Here is a 19,868-nt window from a genome sequence, read left to right as displayed (position 1 = left end):
TATGTTGTTATAATTATTGCAGATAACTAACATACATTTACATTTTTCAAAATTTCTAAACATTATTAATGTTATTATTTCATTTATGAGTTATTTAATGTAATTTTGTATTACATTAAATACATAATGTAACAACAAAAACTAATAAGAGTTGATAGAACTAACGGGTTATAGGTTTTGACTTTTATATGCTAACTTGGAGTTTTCGTTGGTTTGCTCATCTTATAATAGATTTGGCTCTATGTAATTTTTAAAAGGTCATGCCAAATGCTGAAGCTGTTTTTCACAGGACAGTTGGTTGTTTGCCTAGCTATGTGGTATGCAAGGAACAGATCAAAAAGTAGAAGAAGAAAAATTCTGCATTTTTGATTAAATGATATTTTTCCAGGATCTAGCTTGAAGTGGATAGATCTGTTCGCTATAAAAATTGACAAGCAGATCACCACTGCAACAGCTGTCTTGTAGTACAGCTGTTTTGTAGTACAGCTATCTAAGGGAAGTATTTAGAGACATAGTTTTCATGTTTAATAGATATTGACAGCATTGCTTTCTAGGAACTCATTCAGTTCATCTTTAAGCAACTTAAATTGACAATCATTACCTCACATTTCAGTTACGGGTTCCACATCTAACTTTGGTATATGAACAAATGTTAGATGAATCAGTGCACTAAGAATAAGGTTTAGATTTATTCCTAATGCACTGATTCATCTTAATTCATAAAAAGTTAAGAGTGGGGAATATCTATCAAGTTCTGTAAATCTCTTGTCATTTTCCATTTATATTTTTCAGCTTTAAAAAGCTCCTTGTGTTGCAGTCATTTACTCCATCCTTCTGATCACATTAGTTGCCTTTTTAACACATTTTTGAGCTCTGTATTATATATATATGTATGTATGTATGTATGTATGTATGTATGTATGTATGTATGTATGTATGTATATGTGTATATGTATATGTATATATATATATATATATATATATATATATATATATATATATATATATATATATATATATATATATATATATATATCTCAAAACCAACAATAGGCTCCAAGTGTCATCACAATGTAGCCTTATATAAGGAGATTATGATGTACTGCTGGTTTCTGAGTCATGTAATTTTTGCAATATGTCTGAAGTTTTCATTACTCTATAAACTCATGTTTTCATGAAGATGTTTGGGCTTTATCTCTGTATTTGCATTATCTTCTACTTTGGTTTAGGAGCATAAGATAAATGTAGTGCTCTTCTTCCCATTTTCCCCACACAAACAACCATCTGAGGTAAATTGGGCTGAGAATGACTGGTGACTGGCTGAAGGTCCCAGAGAGTTTCAGTGGTTAAAGGTAGACTTAAATCTGGACCTCTCCAGTACCACTTACTTTCATCATTATATAGTCTTTTACTTGTTTATGGTTTGGGGGCTGGTTGTATGTTGGGAGATACATTCTGGCCAAGTTTAATAAATAGAATTGAGTGGCACTGTGATAGCTAAGTTATTTTTATTTCTCTTACAATCTCATCTTATTTACATCAAAAAATGTACTTGCAACACTTTTGAATGGATCTTTTGCAGGGTCAATACTTCTTGAATCTTATATACTTTCTACAATATGCATGCCAGTTTAGATTTTATGCAGACATACAAAGTTTTTTCCACAAGGAATGTTTATTTTTTTAATCTTTGTTTATAATTCCAAGAAATTTTGAAATGATTAAAGGATTTCTAGCTGCCCTGTAAATTTATGAAAATGTTGTTGGCCTTAACACCTCTTGAAATGTTATCTAAAAACTTTGTCCTATGCTAGAGAAAAGTGAAAAGTCATTACAAAAAAGATAGATGTGTGCTCTGCATAGTATCTCAGTTTTTGAACAGGTAGATATCTTTTTACCTCTTAATTAAGGGCAGGTTGAGACTAGGTACACAGTGGAGAAATGAGCCATATGTTCAGTTGTATAGAATATAGATTACATACCCTTTTTAAAGCTGTATACATAACATTTGTTTATATTTTCAGCCTCTTCAAGGGATATAATTATAATTAGATGGTCTCTTGGTATTTTTGATCTGTAACAGTACACTTGTTGCCTTCTTGATATTTGATATTTCTTCTTCATCTCCTGAAAAGCTAAGATGCAAAATAGATCATGGACAAGCCTATTAGCTATGACATGGTTGCCTTATTACCAATTTTGCAATTTGTTACATACTAAAATACTTACACTCTACATTATGTAGAATAGTTCAACATAACTATTTTGCTATCATCTAGGCTTAAGAGTTAAAAGCATTTAAATCCTTCCAACTAAAAAGTCCTTTTCAAAGCAGTAGTTGTATCCACCTTACCCAACAAAGAATCTTCCCCTTCACTGTTTTGTGTCTGAAACATGCTGTTCGGTACTTAACGGTATTTAAAGGAAAGGGGTTTTCTTTGCAAATCATACATTTTATTCTAGTTATCACAAATACTATTTTGCTGTCATTTCACAAATGAGTCTGTGGGAGATTTAGTTGAGCAGAATGGGATACAATCAGGATTGTTTCAGAAGTAAAATTAAACTGGCTTTTCAGACAGACAAAATATCAAGCAATGATTTCCATTTAATTGCATTGTTCCTTTTCAGTTTGACAAGTTAACAGCAGACAAAATTACCACTTCCAGCTCATTGGACCTGTAAGTGAGGGTTGATTCTGAAGGTTCTAATATAAGAATTCCATAGAAATGTGTGTCTCGCATTCAGTAAAATATTGGAAATGCAGCCATGTCTACAAGTGCTCAGAGCTGCGAAAGAGAGACATGAGTTGCCATCAAAACATGTTTTGAACATAAATATGAGCTTTACTGTACAAGAGTAACAATTTAATCTGAAGTTGACCGGCTGGATACATTTTCAAGCCCATGCTCCTTGTCGTAGTTCTTAATAACTACCTTGGATTTCTTTAATATCTAAGTAAGTTAAGATATCCTCTATGATTGTTCTAAGATCCTTTTCATCCTGCTCTCTCCAAATGTATTTTACAACTATCATAATGCCTATCTAGTTACCAGTTGAGGATAGCTGCTGCATGAAGATAAGTGGCAATTATGTAAACACAAAACAGTTGTTACGCCATATCAAATCAAATTTTTATTATAGCCATAGACCAACATAAGGAGGGTGGTAAATAACTAAAAAGAAGCATGGTCTAAAAATATAGGTCATGAATGAAATGAAAATATATATGTATGTATGTATGTATGTACGTACGTACGTACGTACGTACGTACGTACGTACGTACATACATACATACATACATACATACATATATATATATATATATATATATATATATAATTATACACTCATATACATGCGTACGGAAAATACATGTATATACACACAACAATTTAATATACACACATATAATACACACACATTAAAAGTATATACAAACATGAGAATCTAAAAGATGGGGTAGGATCATTAGATGGATGTATGGGAGCATTAAAAAACTGCAGTTTTTATGGAAGCCTATATCAAGTTACAAGGCACGAATCTAATTTACAAAGTTGAGTCTCAGGTACAGACTATCATTGGACAAACTGTGGCAACACTATGTTGTGGTAGGGCTGGTATCTGAAATCAACAGGGCAATATAAAATTGTTTTGTGCAACTTGGATACTTCTGTATTCGTGGTGAGATGTTGGGTACGAACATCTCTGTAGTGCAGGAACTGGAGAAGTACATGCTCTGTAGTTTTTTGTGTGTCCAGAGTCACAAAGGTGTCGTCTTTCTGAGTTAGGAACTTTCCTGTATTGCCCTTCAAAGACAGCTGTGGGGAGGGCATGACACCATGCGGAGTAAAGAGCCTACTGTGTTGGTACTTTGAGTTCAGTTAGGTATGCCATGTGGGAGGCAGAGGTATTAAACCATATAATTTTCCAGACGATAACAGTTGAAAAATGGGCTTATTGTATGTGTGTTACAGAACTAAAAAAATATATTTCTGAACAAGATGTAATTTCATTTTTTCAGAATTATCTAATTTTGTCAATGCTCTGATATTGATTCTGTAGTTTTTTTAATCTACTGAAGGGAACGGCCATTAGCACTTGATGCTGTGTATGTCAAAGCAGCATCTCTTCTCTTTCTCATTAGAAGAAACATATGTGTATCAGTTTACACACCAAGTAGTAGTAGATGATTGGTAGCATTTTTTGCTCTAAACTACAGGATTCTGAATGACTTTAAAAAAAAAAAACATAATGGGGTGATTTTGATATTTATTCTGTACATTTCATATATCTTAGCATTCCTAACTCCAAAAAGTTACTATACCGTAAACTTGCTTTTATTTATTTATTTATTAAACTTTTATGCTGCTTATCTTGTTGAGCCGATTCTAGATTGCTTACAATCGTATAAAAATCATATTTAGCAGAATGCTGCATCGTATGTGATATTCCAGCTGTTGGCTATTATGTTTCCCTCTTTAGCTAAAAACCACTAGTAATATATTTCAAAACAAAAGAAAACCATTTTGGCTTTCAGTGGTTAACTGGATGCTAATAAGAAACCCACAAACAGACACGGGGAACATGTTTTTCTTCCCATTCATGTTTTTCATAACTGATATTAAAAGACTTACTAGAAATAATATATTAGGGTGGTTGAATATAGGACAAAAATATTACGAAGTATTGCATTGTTTCACAAGTACTAAGGATTCCCAGAAGATACATTAAAAATAGTGGTAAGGAAAAAATTAAATACAGAAGTTATTACACACATACTCTTTTGTTTTATATCTTCTTTGGTTGTAGGCCAACTAAATTCAGAATATGCTTTAGAAAACAAGTTACCAGTGTGAGCATATTAGCTGCAAGCATGTAGTTAAGTGACACTCAAAGGACTGTTAAGACCATTTTTAGTTCACATATTGCTTCACAGCATGGGTTAGATATTTTTGTAGAAACACTCTTAAATAATGACCTAATTTTGACCCAATTAAATTCCACTTTTTTGTTTTGAATTTGAAATAATTATGTGTATGCCAGCAACAGTATCCTTAATGAATAAAATGCTTGATGGTAAATGTTTAACACTTCACACATTAACGCTACAGTTCAGTGAAAAACTAACTCTACTACTACAATTATCATCTGTTGGATTATTTTCTTTATGAAATAAATAAATCAAACATTGAAGTCAGACTATTTTGTACATCACTGTGTCCCACATGAAGGTCTGATAACTTTCAGAGGCAAAACTTGAAAAAAATTGAAAGAGAGCAAATATTTTTTCACAACCAGTCTCTACACAACAGTCTCTGTTATTTTTGTATTATACAGACTTTATCACTATTTTGGTGTATTGCTTAATTTCTAAAATTTTGCTTTAATTTGATAAATAAATTCTTAAATTTACCGCACCTTTCATCTCCAATGGCTGAAACAAATGATTGCATTGAGGTTAAGTTTGACAAAAGATAAAATATACCACTGACTTTAATGCAGGCAGTCTTGACTTACAACTGTTTATTTAGTGACCATTTGAAGTTACAGCAGCACTGAAAAAGGTGACATGACTCTTTTTCACACTTACGACCATTGCAGCATGGTCACATGATCAAAATTCAGGCACTTGGCAACTGGCATATATTTCTGACGGTTGCCAGGTTGTCCTGGGGTCATGTGGGGAAGCTAAATTCACTTAACAACCATGTTACTAACTTAATAACAACTATGGCAAGAAAGGGCATAAAATGGGGCAAAACTCACTTAACAAATGTCTCACTTAGCAACATAAATTTTGGTCGTAAATTGAGGACTACCTCTAATCAAATTTTAATCTGTATATAAAACAAAACAATGATAGGACCTTGCAGATTTAGAGTATAAAATCTTTACTTTGGAGATATTTCCATAAGATAATTATATTTAAAACCAAGGTAGTGTTTTAGTGAGAAGGATGAGTTTGCTTATCTTAGTTTTATTTTTTCAGACTGCCACTTACTTTTTGATTTCACATTTTGAATTTTTATAACTACAACTATAAATTCTGAATTTGTCACTAGACTCTTGATACAGGGCAGGAGCAAATTCTGAGTATATATATGCCATGAGACTTGTTCACCCAAAGATGGAGCTCTGTCATTACTCTTTCTACAGGCTTAGTCTTGGCAAGACACATTCTGACAGTGATCCAGCGTTGCAGCACTAAGTAGGAAATTTGAACATACAAAGCTGGGGCCTTTTAAGGTTGCACCCAAACTCCTGTGTGTGTTTGATTGATTGATTGATTGATTGATTGCTCATATTTGCATAGTCACCTGCAGCATAGATATCTGCTTTTGCAATCAGACAACTAGCTTGTCAAGGCAGAGTGGAAGTTAGAAATTGATTCCAGCTTCTAAGTTTAAACCATGCAACTTGTGAACACAAAGTTAGAATCCTGGCAGAATTTGCTATGAGCTTTATTTGGATAAGTTTGCTGTTGGCTTGCTCCAGATAGGAAATTCTGATCTCCATTCTACTTTGCAGATATGCAACCTGTCTCCAGATTGTGCCCCCTTCCCCCACCCCCCTTAAACTTGCTCATCTTTCCCAGTATATCATGATCCACAGTTTAAGAACTTCTGGCTTTTAACATGTTTAAATTGCTTTATAGCTATCAGATTGTAAGGTACTGTAATTATACAAGACAGTGAAAAGGGGTTTGGACTTGGTTTTGAAGATGGTATTTACCCATACCTTTTGTAGAAGTGGTTATAGAGCCTTCATGACAGTGTAGTTGGCTTCCTATAATAGGTATGATATTTCACTGCTGTGCTTTGCATTTGAAATCTTTAGAAAAAAATCTAATTTACACAGTTTGTGGCTTCCTGCTTAGATTATTAGCTTTTCAGAAATTAGCCAGGACAAAACTACACCTTGGACAAGATAGGAGTATATTGACTTGGCACAAATGCAGATAGCGATTTTGAAATAGTTGCAGTGTTGGAGTTGCTAGCTAAAATAATCTAATGGTAGTATGACTACAGAAGAAACGTTTATTTAATACCTAGAATCAGTCCATTTCCTCAGTAATATTTATGCTACAATCTAAAACTATTAATCGGGTGCCTTTAATCCAACTGTTTTTAAATTGTACTGAACTACAGTATAATATATTGTATAATGTTTGTTTGTACAATGGATGTTTGAGAAGGCAACATTTTGATCATTAGAGACTATACTTTTAAAGTAGATCCAAACCCAGTGATGTCATGGATGTGGAAAGTGATGGAATTTCCATAGGCATATAGTTGTGATGGTGGTATATTCTAATTCTCATGTGCTTACTGTGTGAATCCAAGACTAAGTCTACAATTTTTAAAATTAAGTTGTGGTGTCATGATAGTGTTCAGTATCTTAAAGCACAAAAGGCAGTATATGAAGAGATATGATTAAAGCAAAGTAAAGATGGCTTGCAAAGATAAAAAGATATGAAGACATATAACGAATGATGCTGGATTAAACTGACAATATCTCCTAGCTATATTTCCTTTTGTTTAATTACCCCAAATCATAATTTGGGAAGGGGAGTTGCTGAGCTTTGAGTAGTATTGCTTTTTATTACAGAAGGTATCCTGATTGATAAGTACACATGCAGTTATTTTTTGTGAAAAGGGAAACTGCAAGTCTGAGAAATATGTTGATAGGGCAAGAAGAGAGAAACTGGCAGGAAAAAAGGGATTTAAGAAATAGCAGAGAGTTGGAAGAGACCTTGGAGGTTTTCTAGTCAGATCCTCTGCTCAAGCAGGATACCCTATAGCATTTCAGATAAATGGTTGTCCAATCTCTTTTTAAAAATTTCCAGAGTTGGAGCACCCACGACTTCTGGAGACAAGTCATTCCACTGATTAATTGTTCTAACTGTCAGGAAATTTCCCCTCAGTTCTAGGTTGGTTTTCTCTTTGATTAGTTACCATCCATACCTTCTTGTCTTGCCTTCAGGTGCTTTGAAGAATAGGTTGACTCCCTCTTTGTGATAAACACAAACACAATGAAAGGGATTGCCATCCTGATTTAAAACCCAAACCATACAGAATCAGGCTACATAAAAAAAATCTCTCCATAAGTATCATAAGATCCTTTGCATAGATTGTTTCAGGCCTAAGATGAAGTGAAGTGATTAAGTAGTTTGAGGAATGCCTTTTCAGAAATGACACCTTACTTACAGTTGGGCTGATTATTCTTTTCTTCACTATTTATGCTTTTTTTTAAATCTGAGCCCTTACTTTTAAAATGGCATATTAATTCTGAGATTCCTATAAGTAAACTTTCCTTTCGTTTATTGGATTCATAAAGGAAGTTTATGGATGACAAATACTTCTCATTTGTGATTGTTGTAAGAAGTCTTGAGGGACCTTTGGCCAGTGCACTCAATATGGCCTGTAAAAAATTCCCCATCCAATGTTCCAGTTACTTCTTTCACTTTCCAGATCACACACTGTTTGCATTAAAGAAAATGTTCCTCTATAATGTTTAGAAACCTTATGAGCATCCAATTGTAGATATTCCACTTCTACCTGGAGAAAAGTGTCCTGTCTGAATTCTGCACCCAAGAATTCCTGAGGCTTAAGAAACGCTTGAAAAAATTCTTACTTAGACATACACAGATCTATTCCCTTTCTGTAGTGAAAGAAAACACTGATGGCATAGAGAAAGACCTCCTAAGAATCAGAGAGTGGCTCAAACTCATAGAGCTTTGGAAAGAAGAACAGTATGCTCTTATTGTACCAGTTCTAAAGGTTCTCCAACCTGGTGTGGACGTGGAGGAGGAGGAGGAGGAGAGCTATCCAGTTTTTTTAATAAAAAAGTTTTTATTTTTAAACAAACATAAAACATACAGATATACACACACACAAAATAAAAATCCTCCTCCAATTACTTAACAGTGTGTTGATTGGTTTCAAAAATTTTGTGCTTTCTCACAATAGTCTTCACTTGCAATTTACATAAGACTCATATCATCATTCTAATATATATGTATACAATTGTTATGGTTATTAAACATTCATTTGACTATAACTATTATTACATCCTTTTTATGTAAAATATTCTACATTTAAGATAAATTTATATTATGGCATTTACATCATCCTGAAATCATCCAATAGTATTACATCTTTATATTCTATACTATATAGAATTATTTATCTTTTATAACAAAGCTTTTAAACATCCTGTTCATCATCATCACTTACAATTTGTATAAAATTTCATGTTATCTAGTGTGTGTATATATATGCATTATTATCATTATTAATCATTTATTTAGCTATAATTATTATTACTTTATTTTATATATGCCGTGTTTCCCCGAAAATAAAACATGCCCTGCTAATAAGCCCAATCGGGCTTTTCAGAGCATACGCCATAATAATCCCTCCCCTGAAAATAAGGCCACCCCCAACTATTTAAGTGCCCGCCATTACCGGTACAGCTTGCAGGGCAAAAAGAGGGCTCGCCGCAAAAACAGCAGCAAGCGAAGCAAAGTGCTTCCACCCCCCGCCCTTTCCTCCCGCTCAAAAAAAGCCCGCCGCAAAAACAGCGGCAGGCCAGCAATGCGATCATCCCCTCCCGCCTGTTTCTACTCACGCAAAAAAAACACCGCCCACCCCTATGGTAAAGGCAGCCTGCCTGGTTCCCTTCCCTGCCGTCCCTTTAGCGAGGGGTGGCAGGTGGGGGGGGGGAGAAGCGAGCGTGCCTATTACTTTTCCAGGTCCGTTGCGTTCCTTGCCCTTTCACCCATTGAATCCCCTTGTAAAAAAAACCTCATGAGTTCAACTCGCGAGTTTGTTTTTTACAAGGGGATTCAGTGGGCGAAAGGGCGAGGAACGCAACGGAGCTGGAAAGGTAAGAGGCGCGCCTCGCAGTCCAATACCGCCCACCTCGCCCCAATGATAAAGGCAGCCTGCCTGGTTCCCTTCCCCTCTGTCCCTTTAGCAAGGTGTGGCAAGTGTGTGTGGGGCAGAAGCGAGACGTGCGTCCTAGCGCTACCAGAGACTGACAGCTCCGCTGCGTTCCTCGCCCTTTCGCCCATTGAATCCCCCTGTAAAAAACAAACTCGCGAGTTGAACTCATGAGGTTTTTTTTACAAGGGGATTCAATGGGGTGAGGAACGCAACAGACCTGGAAAGGTAAGAGGTGTGCCTCGCTTCTCCCCCCCCCCCACCTGTCACCCCTCGTTAAAGGGACAGCGTGAAGGGAACCAAGCAGGCTGCCTTTACCATTGGGACAAAGTGGGTGATGTTGGGCTGTGAGGCGCGCCTCTTACCTTTCCAGCTCCGTTGCGTTCCTCGCCATTGTGTTCAGGGAAGCCCCTGGTAAAAAAAATCCTTGCGATTTCAAGATGTTTGACTGACCTCGCAAGAAGTTTTTTTTTTTTTACCAGCCGCTTCCCTGAGCACAATGGCGAGGAACGCGATAGAGCTGGAAAGGTAAAAGGCGTGCCTTGCTTCTCACCTGCCCCAGAAAATAATAAGCCCTCCCCTATAATAAGCCCAAGGCCATATTTCGTGGGGCAAAAGAAAATAAGACCCTGTCTTATTTTTGGGGAACCACGGTAATACTCTAAATTTAGCTAAGCTTAAGTTAATTTTTATTCTAACATTTCATTTCTTCAACCTGTATCCTTCCAGTAGTAATGCAGTCCTATATCTCTTGCCATTTGTGGTATTTGTATTCTAATTGTTTTCTTGATAAGTCTTATGTGGACTTCTCTTGGCACCTTGTTGTTCCTTGCGTATCTTGTAAAAACTCACCCTCCATCTGTTTTTTCCATCTGCTTGCCTTTAGTATCACCGGTGCTTCTGCCAAAATTTCTCTCCTTGTTTCTGCCAAATCTTCTCCCAATTCTTCTTCCATGTGTTGAGGTTTGAGATAGGGTTCCAATTCATTAATCTCTCCTTTCAATATTCCACTCCTGTTGTTTCCAACCACGCTCATTTGCTGTCAATATCAACAATTTTCTTATCACTTTGCTCATATTTTTCTTCAATTTTTTGAACTCTATTCTCAAATTTCATCATTGTTTTATAAATATTCTCAACTCTTCCCTCTGTTTTTTCTGTTTTTTGTTCTATGTTCTCCATCCTCTACAATGTTTTTTGTACTTATTTGTACTTTTTGAATTCCAAACGTAATCATTTGCAATATTAATTCTTTTTCATGTTGCGCCATTCTTCCAGGTTATAAACACTGCCACTAAAACATCCAAAGCTTTTTGTTAAGTTTCAAACAAGTTCACAATAATCTTTCAAGTCAAGGTATTCTCTTCACTCGAGTCCAGCTATTGATAATACTCCAGAAGAGCACCTGCATAAACAATCCGTACTCTTCCCACTATCCCTTTCAATAACCAAATCAAGAGCCTTGAAGTATTAGATATAAGTCAAATGTTCAAAGACAATACAAAAGGACAATGTTTCCAAGCCTCCAGCCTCTAGATGGCAGTGTTGCTTCTTTTTCTTCTGCCTCTACCCTGCTCTTTAAATTCCGCACTTAAGAAAAAAAAAGTGCTTAAAAGCAAATAATCCAGCTGAGCATTGTAAAAATAGAAAGAAAATCATAATCCACAAATATGAAAAAAGAGGAAAAATAGAAGAAGAGGGAAAAAAGAAACCAGTCCAATTTAAAAAGTAAGAGGCATTTGTAAAAGTTCCATCCATTAAAAAAAAGCAAAATTAAAAAAAGATAACACACTAAGTTTAATTCAGTTTAATTCGCCGCTTACTCTCTTCTGTCTTCAATTTTAATTTTACTCTTAAGTCTTTTGGGGTGTTCTCTTCTCTAATAGTAAAATTTATCTCACCATTTCGACACACTCTCTCTCCTGTTTTTCTTCTGTTCAGGGGCTGTCCCAACCTTCTGCAACTTCAATGGCTGCTTCTCATTGTTGCCGGAAAAAAGAGCTTCTCCTGGATCAATCAGGGACTTTGCGATGTCCCTGAGATCAGCAGGACATGCCCTTCTCTATCACTGTCTCTACGGGATGGTTTAGATCCAAAAGGACTGTCCAGCAGCAGAGATATCGACAGCAATCCTGGAGCTCCAAGATTGCATGTTGTGTCATAGCGACATCAGCCCCCAAGAGCTATCCAGTTTTAAGCCAGATTTGCTGTCCCATTTTCATTCTGTCACATCTTTCTGAGTTGATAATGCTGATAAGCACCATTGTTAAATAATGATATTCCTCAACTTACAACAGTTCACTTAGTGACAGTTCAAAGTTACAATGGTACTGAAAAAAGTGACCTAGAACCATTTCTAATATCTCAGGGGTTGCCACGAAGAAGGGAGAGTCAAGCTATTCACCAAAGCACCTGAGGGTAGGACAAGAAGCAAAGGTGAAAACAAATCAAGGAGAGAAGCAACTTAGAACTAAGGAGACATTTCCTGAGTTAGAACAATCAATCAGTGGAACAGCTTGCCTCTGGAAGTTGTGAATTCTCCAACACTGGAAGTTTTTAAAAAGGGATTGGATAACTATTTGTCTGAAATGGTATAGTTTCTTGTCTAGGCAGGGAGTTGGACTAGAAGACCTCCAAGGGCGAGATCATCCGTGGTTTCGGGGTGGGATATCATCTGTACGCTGATGACACTCAGCTGTATATTTCCACCCCAAACCACCCCAACGAGGCCGTCGAAGTGATGTCCCGGTGTCTGGAAGCCGTGCGGGTCTGGATAGGTGACAACAGGCTCAGGCTCAACCCCTCCAAGACAGAGTGGCTGTGGCTTCCGGCTTCCCGGTTCAACCAGCACATTCCATCGCTGGCCATTGGGGATGAACAATTAGCCCCGGTGGAACGGGCACACAATTTGGGCGTCCTCCTTGATGCCCGGCTGGCTATGGAAGATCATGTGGCAGCCGTGGCGAGGGGGGCGTTCCACCAGGTTCGCCTGGTGCGCCAATTGCGACCCCTTTTGGACCGGGAGGCCCTGCGCACAGTCACTCACGCGCTGGTGACGTCTCGCCTGGACTACTGTAATGCTCTCTACATGGGGCTCCCCTTGAGGTGCACCCGGAGACTGCAGTTGGTCCAGAATTCAGCCGCGCGGGTAATTATGGGGAGATCGAGGTTCTCCCATATAACACCTCTCCTGCGCAAGCTGTGGCCTACCGGGTGTGTTTCAAGGTGTTAGTTACCATCTTCAAAGCGCTCCATGGCACAGGGCCTAGTTATCTGCGGGATCGTGTCCTGCCCCATACATCCCTGCGACCCATTCGCTCACACAGAGAGGGTCTCCTCCGGGTGCCGTCCTCTAGAGATTGTCAGAGGGCGGTGCCCAGGAGTAGGTCCTTCTCTGTGGCGGGCCCTACCCTTTGGAACGACCTCCCCCCAGACATTAGGACAACAACCGATCTCCGCTCCTTCCGTAGTAAACTGAAGACCCACCTGTTTCGTCTAGCCGGCCTGGCATAACTCTACAACTTTCCACCCCTTGGTCATTTTTAACTGTTAATTTTAGTTGTTTAAATTTTTAATGTTATTGGGGTTTTAACCTTTCTGAGTATTGTAATTTATTTATTTATTTTTATCTCCTCTGTACGATACTGTTTTTGACTGTTGCTTTTGTACGTCGCCCCGAGTCCCTGTGGGGAGAGGGGGCGACTAATAAGTTTAAACAAATAAATAAATAAATAAATTCCAACTCTGTTATTCTATTCTATTTTTCACCGTTGCAGCATCCCCATGATCACATGCTTTACATTCAAATGCTTGACAAATTACTCACATTTATGGCAGTTGCAATGTTCTGGGGTCACATGATCACCTTTTGCAACCTTCTAGCAAACAAAGTCAAGGGGGAAAACTGATTTACTTAATAACCATGTTATTAATTTAACAACTGTGATGATTCACTTAACATATGTGGCAAGAAATGTCTTAAAATGGGACCAAACCTACAACAAATTTCTCACTTAGCAATATAAATTTGGGGTTCAATTGCCATAGGTTGAAGCTTACCTGAATGCTTCCACATTGATATACTACATTGGCATATTTGTTGGAAACAAAGTCATAAAAAGCCAACACTGCTGATTAAAATGGCACAAAATAGAATCAACATAATAAAACTAAGACCAATTTTAAAGAAAGGGTTTAACAGAGCAAAAATCAGAAAATTGTGAATTGTGAAGAAAAATACATGTTCTTCTGTGGTTGAAACAAGCATGATGTTTTCAAGTCAGTTTTTTACTCCTTAAAAGAAGTTTGGTTTAATCTGGAATAAATTTTACTACCCAACGTAATGTAATAATAGCAACTTTAAGCTTAATAAGATTCCATGGGTGGCTATAGAGGGTTTATGATAAGGATCATAAGTTATGCTTTCTTGGACTTCTGCCTGAAGTGAACAATGTTAAGACAAACACTTGGAAGTGTGAGGTATGTGAAATACTTCTTTATGGAACAAAGTCTGAAAAGGCCAGGCAAACTGGTTATACAGACATGAATTAAATTATAATTTTAAGCAGTATAGCTAATGTCACCTTTTTTTTTACAAGCTTTAAGTGCAATACTAGTATAGTTCAAAGTGATTGGCATGTGTAGATTGTTATAAGATTTAACCCTCTAAAATAGATTAAGTCTATAAACTAAAAATATACTTTTAACAGTATTACAAATTAGATATATGCTTCAAACTGACGCTGCGACTACTGAATGGATTACAGTGGTTTAATTTAGAAGATATGCTTGTGCAGATTTGGAAAAGTTCAAAAACTGGGCTCAATTTTTACGTGGTACTCGGTATGAGGTAATTTAAAATAGGGCTGTTAGGGTAACAGGCTCTGTAGCTATAGATGATAAAGGAATTTATGAAAACAAATCTTTCAGAAAGAGGAAAAAATTGTGGGAGATAGAATTCTTGAAATCTTAACACCCACTAAAATATTAAGTGTAGTTTAAAAACAGCTGATGCTTAGGTTTAACTGATTAATTTAGATGATGGGCTGTATAGAAAGCATTTTACTGACAACAAAAGTAATTGAGTTGCAATATTTTATTTCAGGCTTCTCTCTTACCCTTAATGTATTTGTTTATTTGAAAGGAGCTGGTTATTAATCGGACGCAGGATTTCCAGAAAGCTCTTTAAATTTTCCTGTTGTTCCATCTAAAAGAAACAGCACCACCACCCAAAAAAGTACCCGGAAGTACTTTTAAAGGTGTTTGAGGGCTAAGTGATGGTGAAAATAGTTCCATCATTTGGCTTTAGTGCTTTCAGATTTTTTAAAATCTCGAAAATACTCTCACCAAATTTGCTTGAATGTTGTATTCCATTCCGCTGTCATTAGTGGTTTCTCAGTGGATTTGTTCATTAATTAATTGTAAATAGTTCTCAGCCTATAACTTAGTTGTTGTAGATTAATCATGCATAATAACCAACAACAGCCAAGAAAATCTTCTGAAAGATTTGATCCAGGATGAAAATCTATGGAAGTCTGATTCTGGTGTCTGGAAGCGATAGCAAGAGGACTGAGTTTGCCTAAACAAGAAAGAGTTAATTGGGAATCGCCGTGGGAATCAAGATTGTTTCTCAATGGGGTGCCCCTACCCCTGAGAGAGAGAGACTAGGGCTGATTAGGCAGGTGGAGGCAGTGGCCAAACAGTCTTTTGTCCAGCTTTAATTGGTGTGCCAGTTGCATTCCTACCTGGAAGACAAAGTTCACACAACAGTGGCTCATGTCCTCATCTCAGCTGGAATACTGCAGCACATTCTACATTCTGTCTTTGAAGACCCACCTGGATAAGTATAAAAATGCAGCTGGTGTTACTGGCTGGTGTTAACCTGCTAAGATCACATTACACCTTGGGTTTTTTTAGGCCCTTATTATCAGTGGGTTTCTGGATGCAATTCAAAGTGCTGAAAAAAGGACTGCCTTAATTTCATTTTGTGAAGAGAAACGATAACTAGGAAGTAACTTTTCTCGCTACTGCTCTGACATTGTGGAATTCTCTCTCCTATTAGGGCTTGCTCCATCGCTTCTAAAGTTCCATATGCAAACCAAAGATAGACCTTTCCCAAAAAGTTTAGTATTGAACATTTCCTACCATCATTAATTGATTTTATTTTGAATTTCTAATATTGATTTATTTGCTGATAATGATTTTTGTTATATTCTTTGCTTTATTTCTCATCATCATTTCTATTATAATTGATCTTTGTTGTTACTTGGATTAATTATTGATCACCTTTATGCTGCATTAAGTACCACAAATGTTTTTTTCAATTGTTGAATAAACCATTGTGGATTAGTATAGAATTAGAATAAATAAATTCTGAGCAATAGCTTTCTTCATTAGATGGAAAGTAAATATCCATTTCAACTCATTTTTATAATCAAACATAATTTAATTGATCTGTTTTTTTTTACCATTGTACTTCTGTCTGACTTCTCACTTAACAGTTCTTCCTGTCCCTCATGAATGATAAAATGGACTCTAGTCTATGAAAGCTTATGTCATAAGACTTTTTTATTGTTTTAAATCAGAATACTCTTAACAGACATTTAACTTTAACTGAAATTTAATTTAAAAATATTCTTAATTCACCACCTTCTTTTCTCTCTCCCTCTCCCTCTCTCTCTCTCTCTTTCTCTCTCTTTTCTTCCTCCATCACAAAAAAAAAGGAATTCAGTATACATGCCAGAGGAGTCAGGGTGAGCATCTTTTAACTGCATCCATAAAATATACATTTGTAGGCAATTATATAATAATTGTCATAATTATACTTGGAACAGTAAGGAAGAATGTTCTTATGAAAATCCCTTGCTGCAGCTTTTTTTAAAAATTCATTGTCTCCTTTCCTATTATTATATTACTGCTGTTGTTCTTTCTGGTTTGCAACTGTATGCATGTATTTCCAAATAAAATTTAGTTGTGTTCAGTATGGCTTGCTTTTCGGTATGTGTGGGTAGGATTATAGACTTAGGTATGTAGGAAATTCAACTGTATCTATCATCTTAACCTCGTTCAGTAAATCTCATAAGTAGATTATTACTCCATTTCTTAATATTTGATCACATAAGGAGGAATACAGACATTTATGTTCAAATCTCCCTCAATTTACTCGAATGCCAGCTTAGAAAGAAAAGGCAAAATTATTTTCAAAATTCATGTGTAAATATTTATGAACCCGGATTACCTAATCGAAACTACTTATTCGGGGGCAGAATTCCATCCATGTGATAACCCTGTTTTGAATCCTAAACCCATTCAAATCAGTCAGTTATAATAGGACTCTTTACTTATTTTGCACTACAATCCCTATTTCTCATTTGTAAATATTCTGGTAATCAGTTCTGCTGCAAATGTAGCATATCCAGTCAAAATAGAGTTGGATAGATATTTCTTGTAATTTTTTTAAAAAATGCAATAGCAATAGCACTAATATATCGCTTCACAGTGCTGTTTAGAGTCAGCATATTGCCCCCAACAATCTGGGTCCTCATTTTACCAACCTCAGAAGGATGGAAGGATGAGTCAACAGTGAGCCAGTGAGAATCAAATTGCTAAACTTCTGGCAGTCGGCAGTCAGCAGAATTAGCCTGCAGTACTGCATTCTAACCACTGTGCCACTAAATACCTTAATTCTTTAGTTCATTTTTTGTATGCAACTGCATTATTTTTATTTCTTTTTAGAACCTTTTTTTTCAGTGTGGTTTACAACACTAAAAACACTAATTTAAAATAATCAGAATTTTATTTTAAAAAAATAAAATATATAAATCACAGATATTAATTTAAAAAGCTATAACAACCTACAGATTTGGAATATTTTCATACTACTTTCCTAAAAAGTTATGGGAAAATAAAAGCATCTATATCTAATGTCAGAAAGGTAACAAAGTAAACACTTGATGTGTCTTATTTTAGGACTTGTATGGAAGAGACCCAGTGAGGATTACAGTATGGCATTTGGATGAATCTATGGAATCTTTCTTTCAGATATAGGGAGATTCTTCCTTCATGTTCAGCCAGTGAAAATTAATCCTAAACAATTCTCTTATTTTATGTTGCAAAACAAGGTCTCTTTAATTTATATTTATGCCTATGATTTGTTTACAAAAATTCTTAAGTGCATTTATTTTTTATTGATTTCACATTAATCTATCTAATTTTATCTTATTTTGTTTTAGTCCATTGTTCTAGCCTTTCCCAGATGGTTATAAATATTTTTTTTTGTTACGATTCTTGTTAATACTCTTGTCTGCATATCACTTGTATATTTGATAAATATACTCTATATACCTTCATCCAGGTTGTTCATTGAGTGATCATTGAACCTTGGCTATGAAATATTAAAAACAATATTCATGAAATATATGGTGTAAGACATTGATAAGAAGCAGATTCTCTGTTGCTGCCTAATAGCATAAGACCTCTTTTTAATAGACCAAGTGGAGACAAGTTTTGTGTTAATCATAAGTATCCACCAAATTGGAGAGTACTCATACTGATTTGTCTCGTTTGTATAATGATCTTATTACCCCATTATCACAAATTAAAGCACTTATGTCAAATTATATCATTTGTGTAATCATATCATTAATTATGTCACTCAATCAGGTAATGATATTCCTATATTGAAGTCAATACTATACATATATGATGCAACTTACGTCATTTAGTGAGTTAATGTTCTTTGTATAAAATGATACTACAGAAATGATGCTAATTGCTTTGGAAAATTGATCTGTTCCATGTCTAATCTGTTGCATCAGGATCTGGTGAATTAAGATTTCATTGTAATAATATTTGCAAGCACCAAAATTCCCTATTTCCACAAATAAGGAAAAATATAAAGTAGGCAGTGAACTTTTTAAAAGCATTGATTTATCTGTAAATATTTAAAACCATGATCATTCAATAGCAGTTACTTTAGATTGCATTTTTAAATAAAGATCCTGAAAAATTCAGATTTGTCCAACTTTCTTTCCTAAATACCTGAAGCATAAATACATAGGGGTTTCATGGTGATAGTTATTGGAAGAAAAAAAAGCCTCTGATTTTAAGAGTTATCTTACAATTGTATCTGCTTCAGTTATCAATATTTATTTTTGTTTGTTTGTTATAAAACAATTTAAAGCAATTAGATCTTTGTTAATAGCTACAATTCCAAATAGTTTTGATTTTTAATACTGAGTAGACAACCCATGATCCTTGGATCATCCTTTCCGAGCATTTTTCCTTACCAGATTCCTGAATACTTCAACAATGATATAACTTCTAATATTGTTAATAATTCGCTGAAGAAGTTGGGATGCATTCAGAGCAGTGGTGAAATTCACATTTTTTTACTACCGGTTCTGTGGGCGTGGCTTGTTGGGCATGGCAGGAGAAGGATACTACAAAATCCCCATTCCATCCTGATCAGCTGGGACTTGGGAGGCAGAGAATAGATGGGGGCGGGGCCAATCAGAGGTGGTATTTACCGGTTCTCCGAACTACTCAAAATTTCCGCTACCGGTTCTCCAGGACCTGTCAGAACCTGCTGAATTTCACCCCTAGTTCAGCAATGTATCTTTCTTGAAAATAAGCTCATGCTGAACTGAGTAGCACTGTCAAACATCAGTACAGAAACATTTTATGACATTCTATATCAGTGATGGCGAACCTATGGCACGCGTGCCACAGGTGGCACGCGGAGCCATTTGTTAGGGCACACGAGGCGCTGCCCTGTCAGCTGGCCAGCGCGCATGTGCGCACTGGCCAGCTGAATTCACCCTTTTTTAAAGCCATTTTTCATCCTCCCCAGGCTCCAGAGGCTTTATAGGAGTCCTTAAGTCACTTCCGGTTTGCTCGGAGGGTCATTTTGAGCGCTCCAA

The 19,868-nt window shown here is 36.1% G+C and overlaps 1 protein-coding gene across 4 annotated transcripts in view; it reads left to right on the top strand.

The window, feature by feature from the left end:
• The window catches only part of ATXN7 (ataxin 7), a 146,843-nt gene that overhangs the window by 68,134 nt on the left and 58,841 nt on the right, over positions 1-19,868 (top strand). The gene's annotated exons all lie outside the window — the stretch shown is intronic.

The sequence above is a fragment of the Natrix helvetica genome, assembly GCF_964273705.1.
Source record: "Natrix helvetica genome assembly, chromosome: 1".
NCBI lineage: Eukaryota > Metazoa > Chordata > Lepidosauria > Squamata > Natricidae > Natrix > Natrix helvetica.
The sequence above is the reverse complement of the archived record's forward strand: the minus strand, read 5'-3'. Positions and strand labels throughout refer to the sequence as shown.